The 6,000-nt window shown below is 47.3% G+C and overlaps 1 protein-coding gene across 9 annotated transcripts in view; it reads right to left on the minus strand.

Annotated features, from left to right (window-relative positions):
• PTER (phosphotriesterase related) overlaps nt 1–1,042 on the minus strand; it is a 144,115-nt gene extending 143,073 nt beyond the window's left edge. For 6 of the 9 annotated variants that reach the window (XR_012030942.1, XM_072825677.1, XM_072825679.1 and 3 more), the window contains exon 1: nt 961–1,042. The gene's annotated coding sequence lies outside the window, so the exon portion shown is untranslated. The other 3 variants (XM_072825672.1, XM_072825675.1, XM_072825673.1) reach the window with 3 other exon arrangements.
• Nucleotides 1,043–6,000: the final 4,958 nt, after the last annotated feature.

Raw genomic sequence — 6,000 nt, forward strand, 5'->3', positions numbered from 1 at the left:
AAAATGCATTTTGCTATTTTATGCCCCAAATCTGTATTACAGATCTCTTAGTAACTTTCATAACGACCGGGCCACATCTAGCCTCCATCAATGAAAAACATAAATTCATAAAGTAGCACGCTGTGAATTTTGTGTTCGAAGTATCCTCTTTAAAATTAAGTCGCTATCTTGCTATCAACAGCAAGTTGTCTGGTCTCCTTTTCTTTGCAGGGTGCACTGAGATTTCTTGTTAAGGGCGGTTAGTTACGTCCGGAATCACACCGGGATTTTAGGGTAACCGCTGTACACCCCGCTGCCTATGCAAAATGAAAACGTTACCGGGCCAAGAGGGTGCAAGTCTGCGGGCCCTGTGCTCACCGACGTTTGTTCTATTGGACAGTGAGAGGACGATCCTGTAGGGCAGGAGCGAGCGCCTGTGCGCTTCCTCCCTGCGGCGGGACCTCAGGACTCACGGACACGTGTCGCCGGGAGGCCGCTGTCCCGTGGGTGCGCCCCCGGCGGAGGCGGCCCTGCCCCCAGGCCCCTCGGAAGGTGTCCCAGCCCCGCTCGCGTCCCGAGGCAGGCGCCCCCGAGCGTGCCTGGGCAGCTTCAGGTGGAGCGACCCTGCACGGCGAGCTCGGGCGACGCGGAGGCCCCGGGCGCGGAGGCACGACTTCAAGGCTTCTGAAAGGAGATGGAAGGTGGACGTCGCGGAAGAGGCGCCCCCGGCCCAGCGCAGCCGCCGCGGGCCCCCGAGCCCCTCTGTCCGGGCCTCCGCCGCCTCCCGCCCCGGCCCTGCAGCTCCCCCTGCGCCCCGGGGAGCGCGCAGCTCGCTAAGGCGCGGGCGGTCCCGGCCCCCCTCCCCCGGGGCGCCGCTGGCCGGGGATGGGGGCTCCCCGCAGGGACCGACGGCCCCGGCCGCAGCGGCACCCCGCCCCGCCCCGCCCCGCCCCCGGCTCCCGCCCGCTCGGCCCCGCGCACCTCGCCTCCTCCGGCCGCGCGCCGCCTTCTCCCCGCGACCCCGGCACCGCCAGCCGGCGGGGCCCTGGCCTCCCCGCTCCCCGCCCCCTTCGCCCCCGGCCTATCCCCGCCCGGGTCCCGGGGCCAAGTTCGGCCACGCCCCACCCAGCCCTAGGTCACGTCCTGCGGCCCCGGCCACGCCCCTTCTGCCCTAGGCCACGCCCTGCGGGGCGACCCCGCCCCCCGCCCCCCTCCAGGGCCTGCAGGCCAAGTCCGCCCTCAGCCAGGCTCGGGCCTGTCCAGCCCGGGGGAGGGCAAGGAGCTGCTAGCTGCAGGCTGCGATCGGCGGCAGGAGTCTATTGTACCCCCAAATACCCTGGCGGGAGAGGTTCCTCGTCTCTCTCTAGTTCATCTGAGTCGACAGGATTAGGGGCCAGATCCCCCAAGGGCGCAAGGAGACGGCTGCATTTCCCCAGATCTCAGGTCTTACAGAAAAGCCTGGAACGTGGAGGCTTTAGTAGCGATTTTAATTTCCTCCAAGGATAACTAATCGGGGTGAGCTTTCAATTTAGTGTCTTGAACAGGATTTGGATCATCATTCTGAATACGAAGCAACTCTGGGTTTATTTCCCCACTGCCTTCTGCTGGGGCCTAAGGTGTCTCATCTCTGCAAAGTCCGTGTGGCCTTAGCACCTCTGGTGGCAGCCGACTCGGGAAGTGAGTGCAGCTGTCCACAGAACTCAGCCCTAGGAACCCTCCTCATGTTACACAGTAATACTGTTAAGTATTACACTGTATTAAATTAATTTTATCCTGAAATCTGGGAAAAAGAGGATGATTGCTGGGAAGAATCTCCAGTTTTCATTTGAAAGGAAGGTCAACATTTAATAATAATAATAATAACAATAATGTTTCCTGAGGCCAATTTTGCTCATAGAGGTGCTGTGTATATGCTATCCTTCTTAACTTTTTTATTTTTAAAGATTTTTATTTATTTATTCATGAGAGACAGAGACAGAGAGAGAGAGAGAGAGGCAGAGACAGGCAGAGGGAGAAGCAGGCTCCATGCAGGAAGCCCGACGTGGGACTCGATCCCCGGTCTCAGGATCAGGCCCTGGGTCGAAGGCAGACGCTAAACTGCTGAGCCACCAGGGCTGCCCCATGCTTAACTTTTAGAACAACCTACATGTGGTAGGATCATTGTCTCCTCTCCTTACAGATGAGAAAACAAATCCCAAGAGAGAAGTATCTTGTGCCAGGCCAGGACGAGAACCCACTTTGGTCGGTGTCAGTACACCATACCTTCTGAGTTTGATAGGAGGCCAGATAATTAACTGATATATTTAAGTCAGAAAAAGAAAAGGAAATGAAGTTGTGTGTGTGTGTTCATTTTTTAAGGAGGATAAAACTATGAGAAGTCGGTTGGTGAAGGATAGGCAGAGACAAAACTGAATGATGACAATGGTCCTCGAGGATGGCAGCTGCTCAAATCCTAAGAACAGAGAACCGGATAAAAATAGGGCCCAAGAGTGCGAGAGAGGAGAATAAATGTAGAGGTTAAGAACTCTGGAGGGATGAGTACTGAGAGAGTTGAATATCACTAGGAATGACTGGGGCTCATTCTGAGATTGTATAATGAATAGATGGATCGAGGGAAGCTTCTAGGGTGATTTCGGAGCTGGCTACCACTTTGTCCGTGCTGCCACCATGAAGCCATATAAATGTGTACCTGACGGTGGTTGTTGAAGCGAAGAAGCCTCAAAGTCCAGTATTTATAATGCTACGCATTTTACTAGTCCTTGCTGCCAGATGTGAAATTATACACAAGATCCGTGTTTAAAAATGACGTCAGCTTTTCTTTATGGAAGTTGCTAAACTCTCTACTGCTCACACTGCATGCAGAGTGCAAGGTCTGTGATGGATTTCACAGGCAGGCTCTTACATCTGTGGCTTTACTCCTTAAAAGACAGTGTTACAGAGAAACTAGTCTAGATTTTATTTCTCCTCCCAAGAAATACCTTCAAAGGAACTTCAAAATAATATGTAGGTGACTTATATCAGGAATGTTATCAAAGTCCTGTGAACGCACGTGTTCAAACAAGATGAGCAAAAGCCATGCAAATCCAGTGTATAGTAGTGAGAAGCGTTGGTGGCATCTAGTATTTGGGTATATACTGTATAAGTCCATTTCACATCATAAGTGATGTAAGCACTGTTGTGAGTTAAGCACCAAATGCTCTTTTATTGAAAAATAATTAAACATTCTCCAATGCTGACCCCCCAAATCTGCCTGCCCTGAGGACACGCAGACAAGAATGGATAGAAGGGGTCTTTTACAGAACATGAGAGACTCCTAACTCTGGGAAATGAATTAGGGGTGGAGGAAGGGGAGGTGGGCGGGGGGTGGGGGTGACTGGGTGACGGGCACTGAAGTGGGCACTTGATGGGATGAGCACTGGGTATTATTCTATATGTTGGCAAATTGAACAACAATAAAAAATAAATTTATATAAAAAAAGAAGGGGTCTTTTATGATGTGCTGCCATCAAAAATGATAATCTGATATCAAACATTGGGCCCAACTTCATTTTTCAGCCTGGAAAAGCTTAACTTGGAGATCTTTTTTGAAACCTAGCATATCAATGTACTGCCGTACACCAGTGATGAAATAGCCACGTTAAAAATCATATTATTAAGGAACCAAAGGTTTCCAAATCAATCTCTCAGAGAAGGGTTCAGTTCAAATGTGCTCTCATTTCCACAGTACCTGCTTTTCATTTTTATAGTATCTTTGAATTTCGACAGTACTTGTACTCAGAAACCCTAAATTGGCAGAGAGAATGAAATCAAAACCAAGCATCCAAAACCCCTCGCTGTTTGGCTGAAGCTTCTGGAAAGCACTAGGTTTTCATCACCCTAGTTAGTTGTTTTAAATATTTACACAAAAATAGTCAATGGAAAAAAAAATCCGAAGAGGTCAAAATATGGAGTCACCCAGATAATTATCAGATGAGCCGCAGAAACAAAGCACAGCCAACGATATCAGTTGGTGAATGGTGTGGCTGTCAGGTTTTAATTGTTAATTGGAAGTCAAAATTGACAATGCCGCAGAGATTTTCTTGGTTTAATTTTTAGTCTTAGTGTGATAAACTAGTCCCATCATTTCCAGGAAATCTATTAGATACCAGTGTCACAAGAGGGCTAGGACAGAGCTTCCAACACACGTTTTCCTAGCAAATTCCCATTCTTTACACCTCCCAGAGAGTACAACTAATTACTCACTGTATTTTATCACTTCACTTAGAGGCAAAGGAAAAATGAAATTAAAACTTTTCTAGTTCTTAAAGAGCTAAATTGAAAACACACAATCCTCCAATTCAGGAAACTTTTTAATGGGGACTGTACCTTTACAAATGAGTCATTACAACCTTTTGTAGAAGCCAATTACAAGTTGGTCTCTGGAGCTGTTATGACTTTAACAGCTACTGTGGTTAAAGAGTAGAGAAGTTCCTCAAAAAATTAAACACCGCATTACCAAATGATCCGGCAACTCCATTTCTGGGTGTGTATCCAAAAAAAGTGAAAGTAGGGCCTTGAACACCCATGTTCAGAACAGCATGATTCACAGTAGTCAAAAAAGGTGGCAACAGTCCAAGGGTTCACTGGTAGATGAATGGAGAAACAAAACGGGGTACATGCATACAATGGCGTGTTATTTGGCCTCACGGGGGATTTTGATAATGCTACAAGGTGGATGAACTTTGAAGGCATTCTGCTAAGTGAAATAAGCCAGCTGCAGAAGGCCAAACACTGTATGCTTTCACTTATATGAGGTGCATTCCTAAAATGGTCACATTCATAGAGGTTTCCCAGAGGCTGGGAGGAGGGGAGATGAGGAGTCAAGTGTTCAATGGGTGCGGGGTTTTAATTTGTGGAGGTGGATAGAGGTGACAGTTGCCCAACAGTGGGAGTGTACTTAACGTGGTTGAACTGTACACTTAAAAACAGTTAAGATGTTAAATTTTATGTTATGAGATATTTTGCCATAATAAAAACATTTTGACCTTGGACAGCTGCTTGTGAGTGACTTGTGAAAAGTTGACTTGAATTTAGAACACCTCTTACTCTCAGTAGATTTGCTACTACAAATAAAAGGTCATGATTTTCAGTTATATCATCATTAATTAAAAAAAAACTTTTTAAATTGAATTCCCTATTATTTTTTCTTGCCCAGCAGTTTCTTTTGGTATTTGTGACAGAGACTCAATTTTATTTGGTGGCTAGGTGATGCTCCTTTTCCTGGGCACGTAGCTCTACTACTTCTCAGCCTCCCTTGCAGTTAGGTGTGGTCTGGCCACTGGGTGCCGGCCAGTGGGATGTGGTGGGAGTGACAACTGGAAGGGCCCATCAAAAAGCCTCCCACACACCCAGTATTCTCCACTCTTTCTCCATTCATGGGTAGGACGGAGAGAATTCCTAGTACCTGGAAAATGGAGCCATAGGAGAAAAGCAGGCTGCATCGGAGTGGCCATGTGGAGCAGAAGCCCCCTACCAACCCTAATGGTGAGAAAACGTGAGTGAAAAATCGGATTTTTAGATTCTTAAGCTACTGAGATGTGGGGATTGTTTGTTACAGCAGCTAGTTGACCCTAATTAGTATGGTATTTGTCCTGGTAAGAGAATAGGGTCGTTCTATATGCAAATTAAAAACCACCATCGTTTAGCCAGCTAATATTAATAACTAATATTAAATGGCTTCCACGATGGTTTCCCAAATCCTTGAGAGAATCGTTGAAGTGTTAGAGGCATCTGTTAGCACACAATAATGCAATTATTGATCTCTAATAAATACAGTGTTGAGAGCTAAGTTAAACAGAATGAAATTAAACCCAAAAAAGTCAGCAGGGAAGCTATTCATTAACTGTAAGTCCAGGCATATGTGTCTGTGAAGAATACCAAATAGTAGTCATCTCTGTGTTGAAAAACAAAACAACGTGGACTTGAAGCAAACGTTAAAGCAGTGGCTTGAATTTATAATTCAAAGAATTCGACTTTTTGCTC

This window comes from Canis lupus, chromosome 5 (assembly GCF_048164855.1).
Source record: "Canis lupus baileyi chromosome 5, mCanLup2.hap1, whole genome shotgun sequence".
NCBI classification, from domain to species: domain Eukaryota; kingdom Metazoa; phylum Chordata; class Mammalia; order Carnivora; family Canidae; genus Canis; species Canis lupus.